The 20,580-nt window shown below is 39.1% G+C and overlaps 1 pseudogene; it reads right to left on the reverse strand.

The window, feature by feature from the left end:
* Window positions 1-234: 234 nt before the first annotated feature.
* On the reverse strand, window positions 235-675 carry LOC139181553 (ubiquitin-conjugating enzyme E2 D3 pseudogene; annotated as a pseudogene).
* Between the last annotated feature and the right edge of the window lie 19,905 nt (window positions 676-20,580).

Here is a 20,580-nt window from a genome sequence, read left to right on the forward strand (position 1 = left end):
TTCTCTTGTAACTGCTTTAGTTTCTAAAAGCAGTTGTTGTCCAAAGCTGGAAGAACTTAAGTCTTCTCAGATTAGCATGTGAATGACTGGAGGAGGTAGACAAAAAATAAAATAAAAAAAGATGAGGTCCAAAAGGGGAGCAGCCAGATAAGAAAAAAATAAGTAAATAAAAGGAATAGTAATTTATAAGTTTATTACAGCTATAATGCAGGTTATTCTGACTTTAAGGTAGAATCACATGGCATACTGCTGACTCCATTCCTGAGATATTTTGTTGTACTTATCTCTGTTTTATAGATCTGTGCAATCTCTGGCACTAGGGTGTCATCTGGGTTTGAATCACATAGCAGTGAACAAATGGATAAAAAACTTTAGAAATAGTTAAAGCAGGAGACCATTGTGATTTTAGAATATCAAGACAAATGCTGCCATTAATGTTAATATTTGTATGATAGATTATTGTTGTAAATGCAACCTTAGGTGGTTTGAAAGGGTAGTCTGAAGGAAAATGAATTGTCAAAAATACACCACCTTGAAATGGCTGTCATTAGGTCCCATAATTGTGGCTTGCCAATGAAATGTATCATCTCCAAATCGACCTGCATGTGCTAGAGGGTCACGGGCCAAATCACTAACTTGCTTATTAATCCATTTCAGCGTCCTGGTCTGTGCCATAATCTGGCTCCTCACTCTCTCAGTGGGTGCTCAAAGGTCCTGCAAAAACCCTTGATTATACCAGCAGCTGGGAAGGATTGTCTTTTGATCTCCCATCGGCTCTGCCAGATACAGGCGCTTGGTATTGAGGTGGAACTCGTGAGAATCTCAAGGCTGGTTAACAGGAGCTGTCATGCTGCAATGACTAAAGGGCAATTTTGTGCACTCCTCCTGACAGGGGCCCGTCTCCTTTCTTCACTTTTTTTTTTTAATTTTTAAATTTAAAATTTTTTTTACAGTTTTATTGTGTTTTTATTTTTTACTTTTTTTGCTTTATTTATTTATTTTTACTTTACAATATTGTATTGGTTTTGCCATACATCAATATAAATCTGCCACGGGTATACACATGTCCCCCTTCCTGAACCCGCCTCCCACCTCCTTCCCCATACCATACCTCTGGGTCATCCCAGTGCACCAGCCCCAAGCATCCTGTATCCTGCATCGAACCTGAACTGGTGATTCATTTCTTATATATTACACATGTTTCAAGGCCATTCTCCCAAATCATCCCACTCTCTCTCTCTCCCACAGAGTCCAAAAGACTGTTCTATACATCTGTGTCTCTTTTGCTCTCTCGCATACAGGGTTATCATTACCATCTTCCTAAATTCCATATATATGCGTTAGTATACTGTATTGGTGTTTTTCATTCTGGCTTACTTCACACTGTATAATAGGCTCCAGTTTCATCCACCTCATTAGAAGTGATTCAAATGTATTCTTTTTAATGGCTGACTAATACTCCATTGTGTATATGTACCATAGCTTTCTTATCCATTCGTCTGCTGATGGACATCTAGGTTGCTTCCTTGTCCTGGCTATTGTAAACAGTGGTGCGATGAACACTGGGATACACGTGTCTCTTTCAGTTCTGGTTTCCTCAGTGTGTATGCCCAGCAGTGGGATTGCTGGGTCATAAGGCAGTTCTATTTCCAGTTTTTTAAGGAATCTCCACACTGTTCTCCATAGTGACTGTACTAGTTTGCATTCCCACCAACAGTGTAAGAGGGTTCCCTTTTCTCCACACCCTGTCCATCATTTATTGCTTGTAGACTTTTGGATCGCAGCCATTCTGACTGGCGTGAAATGGTACCTCATTGTGGTTTTGATTTGCATTTCTCTGATAATGAGTAATGTTGAGCATCTTTCCATGTATTTGTTAGCCATCTGTATGTCTTCTTTGGAGAAATGTCTTTTTAGTTCTTTGGCCCATTTTTTGATTTGGTCATTTATTTTTCTGGAATTGAGCTGTAGGAGTTGCTTGTATATTTTTGAGATTAGCTGTTTGTCAGTTGCTTCATTTGCTATTATTTTCTCCCATTCTGAAGGTTGTCTTTTCACCTTGCTTATAGTTTCCTTTGTTGTGCAGAAGCTTTTAATTTTAATTAGGTCCCATTTGTTTATTTTTGCTTTTATTTCCAATATTCTGGGAGGTGGGTCATAGAGGATCCTGCTGTGGTTTATGTCAGAGAGTGTTTTGCCTATGTTCTCTGCTAGGAGTTTTACATTTTCTGGTCTTATGTTTAGATCTTTAATCCATTTTGAGTTTATTTTTGCGTATGGTGTTAGAAAGTGTTCTAGTTTCATTCTTTTACAAGTGGTTGACCAGTTTTCCCAGCACCACTTGTTAAAGAGATTGTCTTTTCTTCATTGTATATTCTTACCTCCTTTGTCAAAGGTGTCCATAGGTGCGTGGATTTATCTCTGGGCTTTCTATTTTGTTCCATTGATCTATATTTCTGTCTTTGTGCCAGTACCATACTGTCTTGATGACTGTGACTCTGTAGTAGAGCCTGAAGTCAGGCAGGTTTATTCCTGCAGTTCCATTTTTCTCTCTCAAGATTGCTTTGGCTATTCGAGGTTTTTTGTATTTCCATACAAATTGTGAAATTATTTGTTCTAGCTCTGTGAAAAATACCATTGGTAGCTTGATAGGGATTGGAGAAGGCAATGGCAACCCACTCCAGTGTTCTTGCCTGGAGAATCCCAGGGACGGGGGAGCCTCGTGGGCTGCCGTCTATGGGGTCGCACAGAGTCAGACACGACTGAAGCGACTTAGCAGCAGCAGCAGCAGCAGCTTGACAGAGATTGCATTGAATCTATAGATTGCTTTGGGTAGTATACTCTTTCACTATATTGATTCTTCCAATCCATGAACATGGCATATTTCTCCATCTATTAGTGTCCTCTTTGATTTCTTTCACCAGTGTTTTATGGTTTTCTATATACAGGTCTTTAGTTTCTTTGGGTAGATATATTCCTAAGTATTTTATTCTTTTCATTGCAATGGTGAATGGAATTGTTTCCTTAATTTCTCTTTCTATTTTCTTTCTTTCTTTTTTTTTTTACTTTACAATATTGTATTGGTTTTGCCATACATCAACATGCATCCACCACGGGTGTACACATAGGAATGCAAGGGATTTCTGTGTGTTGATTTTATATCCTGCAACTTTACTATATTCACTAATTAGCTCTAGTAATTTTCTGGTGGAGTCTTTAGGATTTTCTATGTAGAGGATCATGTCATCTGTAAACAGTGAGAGTTTTACTTCTTCTTTTCTTATTTGGATTCCTTTTATTTCTTTTTCTGCTCTGATTGCTGTGGCCAAAACTTCCAAAACTATGTTGAGTAGTAGTGGTGAAAGTGGGCACCCTTGTTTTGTTCCTGACGTTAGGGGAAATGCTTTCAATTTTTCACCATTGAGGATAATGTTTGCTGTGGGTTTGTCATACATAGCTTTTATTATGTTGAGATATGTTCCTTCTATTCCTGCTTTCTGGAGAGTTTTTATCATAAATTAATGTCAAATTTTGTCAAAGGCTTTCTCTGCGTCTATTGAGATAATCATATGGCTTTTATTTTTTCAATTTGTTAATGTGGTGTATTACATTGATTGATTTGCGGATATTGAAGAATCCTTGCATCCCTGGAATAAAGCCCACTTGGTCATGGTGTATGATATTTTTAATGTGTTGTTGGATTCTGATTGCTAGAATTTTGTTAAGGATTTTTGCATCTATGTTCATCAGTGATATTGGCCTTTAGTTTTCTTTTTTTGTGGCATCTTTGTCTTGAGAGTCCCTTGGACTGCAAGGAGATCCAACCAGTCCATTCTAAAGGAGATCAGCCCTCGGTGTTCTTTGGAAGGAGTGACGCTAAAGCTGAAGCTCCAGTATTTTGGCCAACTCATGTGAAGAGTTGACTCATTGGAAAAGACTCTGATGCTGGGAGGGATTGGGGGCAGGAGGAAAAGGGGACAACAGAGGGTGAGATGGCTGGATGGCATCACCGACCCGATGGACATGAGTTTGAGTGAACTCCCGGAGTTGGTGTTGGCGTGCTGTGATTCATGGGGTCTGAAAGAGTTGCACACGACTGAGTGATTGAACTGAACTGAACTGAACTGAACTGTCAGGTTTTGGTATTAGGGTGATGGTGGCCTCGTAGAATGAGTTTGGAAGTTTACCTTCCTCTGCAATTTTCTGGAAGAGTTTGAGTAGGATAGATGTTAGCTCTTCTCTAAAATTTTGGTAGAATTCAGCTGTGAAGCCATCTGGATCTGGGCTTTTGTTTGCTGGAAGATTTCTGATTACAGTTTCAATTTCCATGCTTGTGATGTGTCTGTTAAGATTTTGTATTCCTTCCTGGTTCTGTTTTGGAAAGTTGTACTTTTCTAAGAATTTGTCCATTTCTTCCTCGTTGTCCATTTTATTGGCATATAATTGCTGATAGTAGTCTCTTATGATCCTTTGTATTTCAGTGTTGTCTGTTGGGATCTCTCCATTTTCATTTCTAATTTTATTGATTTGATTTTTCTCCCTTTGTTTCTTGATGAATCTGACTAATGGTCTGTCAATTTTATTTATCCTTTCAAAGAACCAGCTTTTGGCTTTGTTGACTTTTGCTATGGTCTCATTTGTATCTTTTGCATGTATTTTTGCCCTAATTTTAAAGATTTCTTTCCTTCCTGGGGTTCTTCATTTCTTCTTTTTCTAGTGGCTTTAGGTGTAGAGTTAGGTTATTTATTTGACTTTTTTCTTGTTTCTTGAGGTATGCCTGTATTGCTATGAAATTTCCCCTTAGCACTGCTTTTACAGTGTCACACAGGTTTTGGGTTATTGTGTTTTCATTTTCATTCATTTCTATGAATATTTTGATTTCTTTTTTGATTTATTTTGTGATTTGTTGGTTATTCAGCAGCGTGTTGTTCAGCCTCCATATGTTGGCATTTTTAATAGTTTTTCTCCTGTAATTGAGATCTAGTCTAACTGCATTGTGGTCAGAATAGATGCTTGGAATAATTTCAATTTTTCTGAATTTGCCAAGGCTAGATTTATGGCCCTTGATGTGATCTATCCTGGAGAAGGCTCCGTGTGTGCTTGAGAAAAATGTGAAATTCATTGTTTTGGGGTGAAATGTCCTATAGATATCAATTAGGTCTAACTGGTCTATTGTATCATTTAAAGTTTGTGTTTCCTTGTTAATTTTCTGTTTAGTTGATCTATCCATAGGTGTGAGTGTGGTATTAAAGTCTCCCACTATTATTGTGTTATTGTTAATTTCCCCTTTCATACTTGTTAGCATTTGTCTTACATATTGTGGTGCTCCTATGTTGGGTGCATATATATTTATTTATAATTGTTATACCTTCTTCTTGGATTGATCCTTTGATCATTATGTAGTGTCCTTCTTTGTCTCTTTTCACAGCCTTTGTTTTAAAGTCTATTTTATCTGATATGAGTATTGCTACTCCTGCTTTCTTTTGGTCTCTATTTGCATGGAATATCTTTTTCCAGCTCTTCACTTTCAGTCTATATGTGTCCCCTGTTTTGAGGTGGGTCTCTTGTAGACAACATATATAGGGGTCTTGTTTTTGTATCCATTCAGCCAGTCTTTGTCTTTTGGTTGGGGCATTCAACCCATTTACATTTAAGGTAATTATTGATAAGTATGATCCCGTTGCCATTTACTTTATTATTTTGGGTTTGAGTTTATACACCCTTGTTGTGTTTCCTGTCTAGAGAAGATCCTTTAGCATTTGTTGGAGAGCTAGTTTGGTGGTGCTGAATTCTCTCAGCTTTTGCTTGTCTGTAAAGCTTTTGATTTCTTCTTCATATTTTAATGAGATCCTTGCTGGGTACAGTAATCTGGGCTGTAGCTTATTTTCTTTGATCACTTTAAATATGTCCTGCCATTCCCTCCTGGCCTGAAGAGTTTCTATTGAAAGATAAGCTGTTATCCTTATGGGAATCCACTTGTGTGTTATTTGTTGTTCTTCCCTTGCTGCTTTTAATATTTGTTCTTTGTGTTTGATCTTAGTTAATTTGCTTAATATGTGTCTTGGGGTGTTTCACCTTGAGTTTATCCTGTTTGGGACTCTCTGGGTTTCTTGCCCTTGGGTGATTATTTCCTTCCCTATTTTAGGGAAGTTTTCAACTATTATTTCCTCAAGTATTTTCTCATAGTCTTTCTTTTTGTCTTCTTCTTCTGTGACTCCTATCATTCGAATGTTGGGGCGTTTAACATGGTCCTGGAGGTCTTTGAGGTTGTCCTCATTTCTTTTCATTCGTTTTTCTTTTTTCGTATCTTATTCATTCATTTCTACTATTCTATCTTCTACTTCACTAAACCTATCTTCTGCCTCTGTTATTCTACTATTTGTTCCCTCCAGAGTGTTTTTGATCTCATTTATTGCATTATTCATTATATACTGAGTCTTTTTTATTTCTTCTAGGTCCTTGTTAAACCTTTCTTGCATCTTCTCAATCCTTGTCTCCAGGCTATTCATCTGTGATTGCATTTTGTTTTCAAGATTTTGGATCATTTTCACTATCATTATTCGGAATTCTTTATCACATAGATTCCCTATCTTCCTCTTTTGTTTGGCTTGGTGGGCATTTATCCTGTTCCTTTACCTGCTGGGTATTCCTCTGTCTCTTCATCCTGTTTATATTGCTGTGTTTGGGGTAGCCTTTCTGTATTCTGTCAGTTTGTGGAGTTCTCTTTATTGTGGAGTTTCCTCACTGTGGGTGGTGTTGTGTGGGTGGGTTGTCAAGGTTTCCTGGTTAGGGAAGCTTGCGTCGGTGTTCTGGTGGGTGGAGCTGGATTTCTTCTCTCTGGAGTGCAATGAAGTGTCCGGTAATGAGTTATGAGATGTCAGTGTGTTTGGTGTGACTTTGGGCAGCCTGTATATTGAAGCTCAGGGCTGTGTTCCTGTGTTGCTGGAGAACTTGTGTGGTATGTCTTGCTCTGGAACTTTTTGGCCCTTGGGTGGTGCTTGGTTTCAACGTAGGTATGGAGGCGTTTGATGAGCTCCTGTCAATTAAATGTTCCCTGGAGTCAGGAGTTCTCTGGTGTTCTCAGGATTTGGACTTAAGCCTCCTGCTTCTGGTTTTCAGTCTTATTTTTACAGTAGCCTCAAAACTTCTCCATCTATACAGCACTGTTGATAAAACATCTAGGTTAAAGATGAAAAGTTTCTCCACAGTGAGGGACACCCAGAGAGGTTCACAGAGTTACATGGAGAATAGAAGAGGTAGGAAGTAGTTAGAGGTGACCTGAATGAGATGAGGTGGAACCAAAAGAGGAGAGAGCAAGCTAGCCAGTAATCACTTCTTTATGTGCGCTCCACAGTCTGGACTGCTCAGAGATGTTCACGGAGTTAGAAGAGAAGAGTGAGGAAGGAGACAGAGGTGGCCAGGAGGATAAAAAGTGGGGAATCAAAAGGAGAGAGCCAGATCCAGCCAGTAATCAATTCCCTAAGTGTTCTCCACCGTCTGGAACACACAAAGATATTCACAGATTTGGGTAGAGAAGAGAAGGTGAAGGGAGGAAATAGAGGCAACCTGATGGAGAAAAAGGAGAGTCCAAAGGGGGAGAGAGCAGTCAAGCCAGTAATCTCACTCCCAAGTAAAAATTAGTACTGAAGATTGGGTTCTTAAAGGTACAAAATTGATAACAAATATCAAAAAGCAAAGATTAAAAATCTAGAGAAGAGGTTAGATTTTCAAAAATACAGTGTTAAAGAACAGGAAAAAAAAAAAGTCACAAAAATTATAATATATATATATGAAGTTTGCTTTAAAAAATAGGGTCTCTCTTTTTTTTTTTTTTTTGCAAAGTAATAGTGGGTTATAAAAATGAAAAATAAAGGAGTAATAGAGGACTTAAAATTAAAAAAAAATAAAAATGATAGTAAAAATATATCTAGGACTTTCTCTGGTGTTGTTGTGGGCAGTGCCGGATCAGTTCATTTTCAGCTAGTTCCTTGGTCCAGCTTATATTTCTCAAGATCTATAGGCCCCTTTCTATGTAATCGGTACTAACGACAGGGTTTTGATCTATTGCACTTGTCACTTCCAAGACGGTTCCCTCTGTTTTAGGTTCTTCTGTTTGCTGGTGTCTTCAGTGTCTGATTTCCGCCCTGACACAAGGTGGCAGTGGTGGACACTTTTTTAGCTCACTTGTTCAGTTGTGCTGTGGGGAGGGAGGGACCCTGCAAACAAATAACACTGGCGTTTGCTCCTAGTGTCTGAGCCACACTGGGCCTGCCCCCGCTCACACTGCATGAGCCCTCCCTGCCCACAGTGCTCAAGCTCTAGGTTGCTTTGCTGGGAACTGTCCAAGGCCGGCCCTGGGCTGCATGCACCTCCCAGGTCTAAGCCGCTTAGATTCAGGTACTCAGGTAGTCCTCAGAGGCGCAGACTCGGTTGGGCCTGCATTTTGTGTCCTTCCCAGGTCCGAGCAGCTCAGGTGATGAGGTGTGTGGCGAGCGCGGTCGCTGCAAGCTATTGCCTCCCCCGTCCCTGCTGCTCGGTTTTCTGGGTGTACAACTGGTGCACCTTCTCAGGTGGATGTTGACTGTCCAGAACCCCAAGAAGTCTTAGCAAAGAAGCCTGCTTGCTTCTTGGTAGATAATGTCTCTCTGGGGCTGTGATTGCCTCCCCCCACCTCCCCCCCGGCTCTGGCTGCTTGTCACCGGAGGGAGATGGTCTGCAGCTGACTAGCTCTGTACAGTCCTTTGTTCTGTGAGCAGGCCTGGTGGTGTCTTAAGTTAGGGCTTTTCACGTGGTAGCTTAGCGGGATCACTGTCTGGTTTGCTGGCCCAAGTTAGTTCCCTCAGATTGCCCTAGGGGCATTCAGGCCCGGTCCTTTCTCTAAGCAATGCAGCCCATGCCTCCCTGCCCAGCCCCTGCTTGCTAGTGGTGGGTGCAGGCGTCTGCGCTGCTTCTCCACTGGGGGAGTTACCACTGGGCACTTAATCTGTGGGTTTTAATTATTTATTCATTTTTCCTCCCAGTTATGTTGCCCTCTGACATTCCAGGGCTCGCCACAGACTCGGCAGTGAGTGTGTTTCCTCGTGTTTGGAAACTTCTCTTTTTAAGACTCCCTTCTCAGGACGGAGCTCCGTCCCTACCACTTTTGTCTCTTGTTTTGTCTTTTATATTTTTTCCTACCTCCTTTTGAAGAGAATGGGCTGCTTTTCTGGGTGCCTGATGTGCTCTGCAGGCATTCAGAAGTTGTTTTGTGGAATTTACTCAGCATTTAAATGTTCTTGTGATGAATTTGTTGGGGAGAAATTGGTCTCCCCGTCCTATTCCTCCACCATCTTCCTGCCCTCCCCCTTCAGTTTTATTATAGTAATTGATGAAACTATTAAACTTTTTTCTCAAAATGTAGTCTTTAAAATCATGAGCAAATATCAAATCTGACTTTTGAAATAATATATTTCATAATGCTATCTCTTTTATGCTTCTCTTAATTTTTTTCACCACCACTCCAGCCTTTTCAAACACACACCATATATAGTCTTATTCCTTTAGGAAACATTTACAAACAGGAAGCTGGAAAATAAGACCAAGTAATCTAATCCCACCTACCATCTATTTTCATAAATAAAGTTTTATTGGAACACAGCCACATACCATCATTTACATGTATCTACAGTTTTGCTACAAAGACAACCGAGCAGTTGTGACTGAGGCCATATAGCCTACATAGCTTAAAATATTTACTATTTGCTCATTTTAAAAGCTTTTTCAGACCTATTATAGAATACTGAGATATTGTTAAGTCTTCTTTATCTCTAAGAATATCCTTTGTAAATGATTTTTATATTGCATAATTTTATTGGGCTGCCTGTTTTATTTTAAAAAATTTTATAGTATATCACAATGTAAGAAAAACTGAAGAATTAAACTTTAATAATTATGATAATGCCTACCTAATATTTGTTTTAAGAATTAAACAAATATGAAATATCTAGAGCATAAAGATTAGATTATCATGAATCTAGAGACAAAATCAGTCTTCCACTGGAGAAGGATTTAGATTGTAAATGAGCAAGTCACCTTTGTAGGATCTTTAAGGATTATTCCAACATGGTAGTGAGTACTACACTCAGAAAAGAGTATAAAAATAAAGGATTTATTACATACAGGTTCTAGAAAAGAGAGGTATGGCACATCACAGGATACGAGAGGAGTGCCAAAAGAAAGAACTCAACTAAGCAGACAGGGAGCTTAGAGAGAGTAAATACTGCTGGGCAAGTGCCTTTAAGGGTCGAGGTGGAGTGTACAAGCAAAAGACATGAGAAAATTTCACTGGTGTATTTATATGTCCTGAGATCACAGACAGGGGAGGACAAAAAGGAGAACTTGTGTCTAGAAACAGTTTTGGTGCACCCAAACATCTAGAAGTGCTCACAGCCCAATGCTGAGGAATCAAGATACTGTGAAGTTTTAAAAATGTACAATATGAAATTATACTTTGGAAAAACAATTTCATAGTAAGAAAGAAATAGAGAAGAGGTCTAGGCCTACCTACCTAGAGCTTCCATTTAGATTTACTTGGCAATGTGACTGGGTGCTGAAAGTGGATGGCCTGTATTACAGAATAAAAAATAAATAAATAAAAACTATTCATTCAAGGCACTTATTAAGGACAGAAAGTCAGAGCCATTGAGATAAATATCAGGACCACTGCCAATGGGGTCTTGAGGTGGGGGAGAAAATAAAGCAAGGAAAATTTAGAAGGTATAACTGAGGAGTGAGTTAGGGAGTCTATGGATGGAAGATTACTAAGAGAAAACATCAGGTGTAAGGGGATATTCTGGTTAAACTGACCTAACAGGATTCCTAGTGAAGACAGGTGAGGGTGCTATCATCACCTGAGGGATAGTGGAGGATGAGGAACCCAATTAGATATTAAGGGTGATCAGATATCAAGAATGCAGAAATTCTATCTAGCTAGAATTGCTAATCTTGCTTATTGCAATCTTTCTAACACTGACAATGCAGAGACAAACACAGAAGCCCAAAAGTCAGGGCCTAATTGGGAAGAAAGTCTGAAGAACCTGAGTAGAGTTTGGTGAAGGACTTTTGTCAATCCCTCTTCTTATTCAAAGAAAGAAAAGACATCCTTCTTTGCTCTGAACAATATAATTCCATTTCTTATAAGTTGCCTTTTCTTCACTAAGGGTGAGCTAACCTCAGATATGCAGATGACACCACCCTTATGGCAGAAAGTGAAGAGGAACTAAAAAGCCTCTTGATGAAAGGGAAAGTGGAGAGTGAAAAAGTTGGCTTAAAGCTCAACATTCAGAAAACGAAGATCATGGCATCTGGTCCCATCACTTCATGGGAAATAGATGGTGAAACAGTGAAAACAGTGTCAGACTTTATTTTTCTGGGCTCCAAAATCACTGCAGATGGTGATTGCAGCCATGAAATTAAAAGACACTTACTCCTTGGAAGGAAAGTTACGACCAACCTAGATAGCATATTCAAAAGCAGAAGCATTACTTTGTCAACAAAGGTCCATCTAGTCAAGGCTATGGTTTTTCCAGTGGTCATGTATGGATGTGTGAGTTGGACTATGAAGAAAGCTGAGCGCCGAAGAATTGATGCTTCTGAACTGTGGTGTTGGAGAAGACTCTTGAAAGTCCTTTGGACTGCAAGGAGGTCCAACCAGTCCATCCTAAAGGAGATCAGTCCTGGGTGTTTATTGTAAGGACTGATGTTGAAGCTGAAATTCCAATACTTTGGCCACCTGATGCAAAGAGCTGACTCATTTGAAAAGACCCTGATGGTGGGAAAGATTGAGGGCAGAAGGAGAAGGGGACAACAGAAGATGAGATGATTGGATGGCATCACCAACTCGATGGACATGGTTTGGGAGTTGGTGATGGACAGGGAAGCCTGGTGTGCTGTGGTTCATGGGGTCGCAAAGAGTCGGACACGACTGAACTGAACTGAATCATTTATTGCAACTTGGTAGTAGAGGTGTTTGCTGGATGGTTCAGTTAGGTATTTAGTGAAGGGATAGTCTACGAAAACAAAACCAAAGATTAAAAGTTGAAAACCTAGTTGCTAAGTCCAGAAGGTAAACTATACAGAATATTTCTAGACTTGAGATGAAAGCATGTTTTGATGATAGAGTTAAGAATGACAGTGGTAATCTGATAAGTTTCTTGATTTGCAGTTTGAATTTCTTTGGTGATGGCAGAGATATCACTGTTGTTGTCATGGTTATTTGTTGGAGCAGAGCATGGAAGTATCTAACCAGTTCAAATGAGCTTCTTTAGATGGTTCTCATAAGTGTCTAAGTGGGCATGTTTCAGTTATCAGTGGTGCAAAGTCAAAAAGATGGGAAAAAATATGGAAATGTTAGTTTAGTGAATTCTAGGCCAATGTAGGAATAAACTAGGAGAACTGAGAACCCATAAGGGTGTGATATAGTTTTACACTGAAACAAAATTTCTCTGTACAGTCACCTCACTATTGATTTTTGTTTATAGAATAAGTCGTCTCATTAAATTTAGCCTGATTATTTGCATGAGGCAGAAAGCAAAGAAGAACTAAAGAGCCTCTTCTTGAAAGTGAAAGAGGAGAGTGGAAAAGTTGGCTTAAAGCTCAACATTCAGAAAACTAAGATCATGGCATCTGGTCCCATCACTTCATGGCAAATAGATGGGGAAACAGTGGCTGATTTTATTTTTCTGGGCTCCAAAATCACTGTGGATAGTGATTGCAGCCATGAAATTAAAAGACGCTTGCTCCTTGGGAGGAAAATTATGACCAACCTAGACAGCATATTAAAAAGCAGAGACATTACTTTGCCAACAAAGGTCCGTCTAGTCAAAACTATGTTTTTTTTCAGCTGTAATGTATGGACTTGAGAGGTGGACTATAAGGAAAGCTGAGCACCAAAGAATTGATGCTTTTGAACTGTGGTGTTGGACAAGACTCTTGAGAATCCCTTGGACTGCAAGGAGATCCAACCAGTCCATCCTAAAGGAGATCAGTCCTGAATGTTCATTGGAATGACTGATGCTGAGGCTGAAACTCCAATACTTTGGCCACCAGATGGGTATAACTGATTCATTGGGAAAAAAAAAAAAAAAAACCCTGATACTGGGGAAGATTTAAGGCAGGAGGAGAAGGGGACGATGGAGGATGAGATGGTTGGATGGCATCATCGATTCAATGGCCATGAGTTTGGACAGGTTCTGGGAGTTGGTGATGGACAGGGAAGCCTGGCATACTGCAGTCCATGGGGTTACAAAAATTTGGACATGACTGAGTGACTGATCTGAACTGAATTTGCATAAGTGCAGCTGCTGCTGCTAAGTCACATCAGTCATGTCCAACTCTGTGGGACCCCATAGGCGGCAGCCCACCAGGTTCCCCCGTCCCTGGGATTCTCCAGGCAAGAACACTGGAGTGGATTGCCGTTTCTTTGTCCAATGTATGAAAGTGAAAAGTGAAAGTGAAGTCGCTCAGTCATATCTGACTCTTAGCGACCCCAATGACTGCAGCCCACCAGGCTCCTCTGTCCATGGGATTTTCCAGGCAAGAGTACTGGAGTAGGGTGTCATTGCCTTCTCCAATAAGTGCAGCAAGAATGGTAATTGATAACATAAGCCCTTTTGAGTTTGCTTTACTGGAGCATTTATAAAAAATCTCAAATTAAAGGCTCTTGATGGTAGGAAGCCAAGCCAAGAATATAATACCAGATTTCATCTTCAGTACATATAGATTTGAGTGAATTCTTCTCTCGTCTTCAGTACCTATAGATTTGAGTGAGTTCTTCTCTTTTTGAAGTTTCCCACATACCCTGTGTTTCCTATGTCTTTCAGGAAGCAACATTCCTTATGCACCTATAAGGCTGTGAACACTGTAAGTCAAGAGTCATTGGTTCCATATTATCAGTCTTGGTTCCTTAAAGCTGTCTAGTCATATTTAATTCTATTCATCATTCTCAAATATCACATTTTAGTGAAAGTTTCCAGTACTCTTGCCTGGAAAATCCCGTGGATGGAGGAGCCTGGTAGGCTGCAGACCATGGGATCACTAAGAGTCAGACATGACTGAGCAACTTCACTTTCACTTTTCACTTTCATGCATTGGAGAAGGAAATGGCAACCCACTCCAGTGTTCTTGCCTGGAGAATCCCAGGGACGGGGGAGCCTGGTGGGCTGCCGTCTATGGGGTCGTGCAGAGTCGGACAGGACTGAAGCAACTTAGCAGCAGCAGCAGCATGGTTAAACAGAGAAGCTTGGCTGGCTACAGTCATCAGGGTCACACACAGTCAGACATGACTGAAGTGTATTAGCATGCACTCACGCTATGGTTAAATATCTAATGAGAATTTATTAGACAAGAAAATTTAGTTATTTTTGACATATTAAGATAAAAACTGGTATCATTACTGAAAAAATTATATAAAGGATAATCATGTATTAAAAACTGTATGACGTATTTCTATGGACTTCATACAATTTCTGAAATATGTTTAGTAATAAAGTTTACTATATGAACATAATCTGGGGTAGTTTAGGTTCTCTACTTATTTGAAAATGCTTTCCCATGCAATTAAATATATCAAACAAACCCAATTACTTCTTAATTTACTTTTTTCTCCTTACAAGATGAAACAACAAACCCTCCAAGATTTTTCAGGGGCCTTCTGGGAAATCTTAAAGTCAATTTGAGGAGAAGAAAATTTCTTTTAGCTTTTCCTTTGGAGAGGTTATCAAAAAAGTCAAAAGATTTGAACATCTAATTAAGTTGGTTCACAGATCACTGTGAAACAAAAGTTCCACTCTGTTAAGAAATCTAGAACATGATAAATGTTAGCATAAGGTGGAGGAAATTATTCTGTTAAAATTAAGAATATGTCCTAAGCAGTTCATTTAAAAGGTAAAGAAAAACCTTTTACAATCTCTTATTAAGGAAAGATCAATAATCCAATAAAAGAGTCATTCTAGTATCATGCATTGAACCTGGACTGGCAACTCATTTCATATATGATATTATACATATTTCAATGCCATTCTCCCAAATCATCCCATCCTTGCCCTCTCCCACAGAGTCCAAAAGACTGTTCTATACATCAGTGTCTCTTTTGCTGTCTCATATACAGGGTTATTGTTACCATCTTTCTAAATTCCATATATATGCGTTAGTATACTGTATTGGTGTTTTTCTTTCTGGCTTACTTCACTCTGTATAATAGGCTCCAGTTTCATCCACCTCATTAGAACTGATTCAAATGTATTCTTTTTAATGGCTGAGTAATACTCCATTGTGTATATGTACCACAGCTTTCTTATCCATTCATCTGCTGATGGACATCTAGGTTGCTTCCATGTCCTGGCTATTATAAACAGTGCTGCGATGAACATTGGGATACACATGTCTCTTTCCCTTCTGGTTTCCTCAGTGTGTATGCCCAGCAGTGGGATTGCTGGATCATAAGGCAGTTCTATTTCCAGTTTTTTAAGGAATTTCCACACTGTTCTCCATAGTGGCAGGCTGGTGCACTGGGACGACCCAGAGGGATGGTATGGGGAGGGAGGAGGGAGGAGGGTTCAGGATGGGTAACACATGTAAACCTGTGGCGGATTCATTTCGATATACGGCAAAACCAATACAATATTGTAAAGTTAAAAAATAAAATAAACTTAAAAAAAAAAGAATAAAAAAAATACAAACAAATGGAAAGGAGAAGGGGCCAAGAAAGATTTCTGGGGGAAAAAAAAAAAAAAAAAGAGTCATTCTACTTTTGTATCAGTACACTTTTGATATTAAGGCTCATTTAAAAGCATATAAATCAATGCATTCAAATATTAAAACAGCACACACATAAAATTCCATAACCAAGTTTCCTTTTTCCACAAGCTTTGTACAATTAAAAAAATATCTGTTGTGTTTTCCCCCTATATTTTCCTTTTTCTTATTCTGGAAGAAGAAATCATGCTAGTTAAGAATAAAACTACAAATGTTGTGGAAAACCAAGGTGGCAGAGAAGTAGAAGGACATGGAATTCATCAGGAATACATCTACAGGTGCAACAGCTCTCGCAAAACACCAGCTGAACACTAGCAGAAGACTTTGGTCACCAGTAGGAACTATAATGATTCTTGCATAACTTGGTAGGAAGAAAGAAGAGAAGAGGAGAAGAAGTGTAACAAAACCTGGACTCTGTAGAGGGGCATGCTGAAGGAGAAGGGAGATTCCCATATCAGGGGAAGCCCCCTCATGAAGGTGGAAATCAGTTGATCAGGACAGAAAAAAAAAGCTTTTGAAGTCGTTGGAGGATGGTGAAGTGGCTGATCTGTGGCAGAGGCAACAGAGTGAGAACTATACAGATGGACCATGTTGTGGCCCTATGTGCCCTGGACTGGGGTGTGTGTCTACCAGAGCACACAGGGGTTGGGAGCTGGATTGTGGGAATTAGAGACCACAGCCAGGGCAAAGATTACTTTTGGTTGTGGCAACCTGAAGGGACATGAGGGAGGAAATTCACAATGGGGAATGTCTATGGAGGAAAGCCAGACTGCCATGGAAGCAGGGCCCTACTGCTGAGTAACATGCAGGGAGTGGAGCCACCTGCATTTGTAGCCTTCTTTCCTCATATGCCAGCACCTGCTGCTGAGCAATAGAAAAAGGCTGGCCAGGGCTGGCCCTCATGCGCCTGCCATATGGTGCTAAAAATGCTCCCAGTAGGGCCATATCTCTTGCACCTGTGGCCACTGACTTCCCTGCACACCTAGCACACAAGAGATCTTGCAATTTAAGCAGCCATGCCACCTCTGAACCCTGTCCTCACCAGGGCAGACCCAATTACTCCAGGGCAGCCTCAGAGCAGAGTCTCATGGATGGCCCAAATACAGAGGTGGGGATACAATCACAGCTTAGCCCTAGTGGTGAGGTGATTAAGGAAGAGGATAGAAAGTCCTTCCATCAGCTGCACAAGCTGCATATTAAATCTCTGTAGTCAGTCAGTAGACCCTGCATCTATGGAATATCTGAATGGACAATGAGTAATCCAAAAAATGAAATAGTCTAGTTATGGCAACTGTGGACCTTGAGGGCAAGCACATGTGAGAGTTGGGCCAGACCAGAATCTGGACTGTCCCTACAGGTCCCACAGCAGGTCCAGAGACCAGCCTAGAGGCACTGGAGGGCCTCCTCTGAAGGCAAAGGTGTGACTCATGGAGGGCCTCCTCTGAAGGCGAAGCTGTGACTCATGGTGGGGGCAAAGAAACTGGGAACTGAGACACTAGGAAAACATTATTACTGTTGCTTTTATTAAGCTTTGATTCATTCTGTTGTTGGTTCTGTTTTCTTTCTTTTTGTTGTTTATTATTTTTATTCAGTCTTTTGGGGGTTAAAAAAGTTTTTTTTTTTTTAATATTTCTACTTTTACTTTACCTTTCTGTTGTTCTGTGAAGTATTTCTTTGTTTTTAATTTCTTTATATTTCCATTTTTATTTGCTTTCTTCTTTTCTTTGTTTTTCTCCCTTTTAAAAATAATTTTTGTCTGATTTGTTTTCTTTGCTTTATTCTTCAATTTTTACTTTCCTTTGACTTTGTTTTCTGCTTTTGCTAGTTTTGTTTTCAATGGTATGATATCATTTTCGGCTTCTTTTGTCTGGTTGATTGTTCTCTTGTTTTCCTCCTTTGGTTCTGTTTTGTTTCTTGTGTGTGTATGTGTTTCTGTGGTTTTGTTTTTGTTTGTTTGATTTTGATTTTATTATTTGGGGTTTTGTTTGCATTTTCTTTCTTTTTCCTCTTTAATCCCCTTTATTGCTCTGATGAGAGACTTGTGGGGTCTTGTTACCAAAGTGGAAGTCAGGCCTGAGCCTCTGCGGTGGGAGAATCAAGTTGAGGATGCTGGACTGCTAGGAAATTCCCAGACTCAGAGAATTTAATCAGCAACAGTTTTCACAGAGGCCTCCATCTGAATCCATGACTTGGCTCTACCCAACTGCCTGCAGCCCCAGTGCTGGACACCTCATGCCAAACAATAAGAAAGACAGGGACACACCTCACCCATAAGCAAATAGGCTACATATAGCACAAAGATCACAGACATCCCAAAATGCACCACCTGAGATGGTCCTGCCCATCAGAAGGAAAAGAGCTCCATCCACCACAACACAGGCACCAGTGCCTACTACCATGAAGCCTCCACAAATCACTTGACCAACCTCACCCATTGGGGGTAGGGACAACAAGCAAGAGAAATTTTGACCCTACAGCCTGGGAAAAGGAAACTTCAAACACAGTAAGCTGGACAAAATGAGAAGACAGAGAAATATCTCACAGACAAAGGAGCAAGGTAAAACCCTACAAGACCAAATAAACGAAAAGTAAATAGGCAATCTATGTGAAGAAGAATTCATGGTAATGATAGTAAAGATGATCAAAAATCTCAAAAATAGAAAAAATAAAGAAATGGTTTAAAAGGACCTAGAAAAACTAAAGAACATATAGTGCTGAACAACACAATAATTTAAATAAAAAAGATACTAGTAGGAATCAGTAGCAAAATACTTGAGGCAGAAGAATGGGTAAATGAGGTGGGAAATGGTGGAAATAACTGTTGAGGAGGAGAATAAAAAAGATGAGAAAAATTGAGGATAGACTTAGAGACCTCTGGGACAAAATTATATTCATCAACATTTGAATTATAGGGGTCTAACAAGAAGAAGATAAAGTGTCTGAGAAAATAATTGAAGAGATTATAGCCAAAAACTTCCTTAACATAGGAAAGGAAATAGTAGATCCAGTCCAGGAAGCACAGAGAGTCCCATTCAGAATAAACAGAATAAGAATAAACACAAGGAGAAGATATAAATAAGAAGATACAAATTTGTATCTTATTTTTGGATACAAAAGTAAGACCCATATATATCCTGTCCATAAGAGACCCATTTCAGATCTAGGGACACAAACAGACTGAAAGTGAGGGGATGGAATGAGATATTCCATGTAAATGGAAATCAATAAAAGCCAGTGTAGATATTCTCATATCAGAGAAAATAGACTTTAAAATAAAGTCTATTACAAGAGATAAGAAAGAACATTACCTAATAATCAAGGGATCAATTCAAGAAAACATAACAATTATAAATATTTATGCACCCAACATAAGTGCATATCAATACATAGTCAAAGGCTAACTGCCATAAAAGGGGAAATTGATAGTAACACAGTAATAGTGGGGGACATTAAAACCCCCACTTACACCAATGCAGTGATCATCCAGACAGAAAATTAATAAAGAAACTCAACCTTAAAGCACATTATACCAGATGGACTTAACTGATATTTATAGAACATTCCATCCAAAAGCAGTAAATACATTTTCTTAAGTGCACACTGAACATTCTCCAGGAGAGACCACATCTTGGGTTACAAATCAAAGCTCAATAAGTTTAACAAAATTTAAATCATATCAGGCATTCTTTTCCAAATACAATGCTATGAAATTAGATATCAATTACAGGTAAAATAATGTAAAAAATACAAACACGTGGAGAATAACCAATACAATACTAAATAATCAAGAAATTACTGAAGAAATCAAAGAGGAAATAAAAACTACATAAAAACAAACGACAATGAAAACTCAGCCATGCAAATCCTGTGTGATGCAACAAAAGCAGTTTTAAGAGGGAAGTTTATAGCAATACAGTTTTACCTCAAAAAAAAAAATCCCCAAATCTCAAGTAGTCAACCTAACCTTACAACCTAAAGCAATTAGAAAAACAAGAACAAGCAAAACCCAAAGTCAGTAGAAGGAAAGAAATCATAAAGATCAGAGCATAAATAAATGAAAAAGAAATAAGAAACAGTAGCAAAGATCAATAAAACTAAATGCTGGTTCTTAGAGAAGAGAAACAAAATTGATAAACAATTAGCCAGACTCATCAAAAAACAGGGAGAAGACTCAAATCAATAAAATTAGAAATGAAAAAGGAGAAGTTACAACAACACAGAAATGCAAAGGATTATAAGAGGGTATTACAAACACCTATATGCCAATCCACGAATAAATGGACAAATTCTTAGAAAAGTACATTTCAAGACTAAACCAGGAAGGAAAAGAAATTATGAACAGACAAATCAGATGTACTGAAATTGATACTGGAATTTAAAATTTTCCAGAAAAAAAAAACAAGCTAAGAGCCAGATGGCTTCACAGGTGAATTCTATTAAACAATTAGTAAAGAGCTGTCACCTGTCCTTCTCAAAATCATCAAAAAAAGAGCAAGGAACACTCCCAAGCTCATTCTACAAGGTTCTGATCATGCTAATACCAAAACCAGAAAAAGATATCAGAAAACACACACACACACACACACACACACACAGGCCAATATCACTGATGAACATGGATGCAAAAATTCTTAACAAATACTAGCAAGTAGGATCCAATAAGATATTAAGATAACATACACCATTATCAAGTAGGCTTCATCACAGGGATCCAGGATTCTTTAATACATGCAAATTAATCACTGTAATACACCATATTAACAAATTGAAGGATAAAAGCTATATGAT

Source organism: Bos indicus, chromosome X (assembly GCF_029378745.1).
Source record: "Bos indicus isolate NIAB-ARS_2022 breed Sahiwal x Tharparkar chromosome X, NIAB-ARS_B.indTharparkar_mat_pri_1.0, whole genome shotgun sequence".
NCBI lineage: Eukaryota > Metazoa > Chordata > Mammalia > Artiodactyla > Bovidae > Bos > Bos indicus.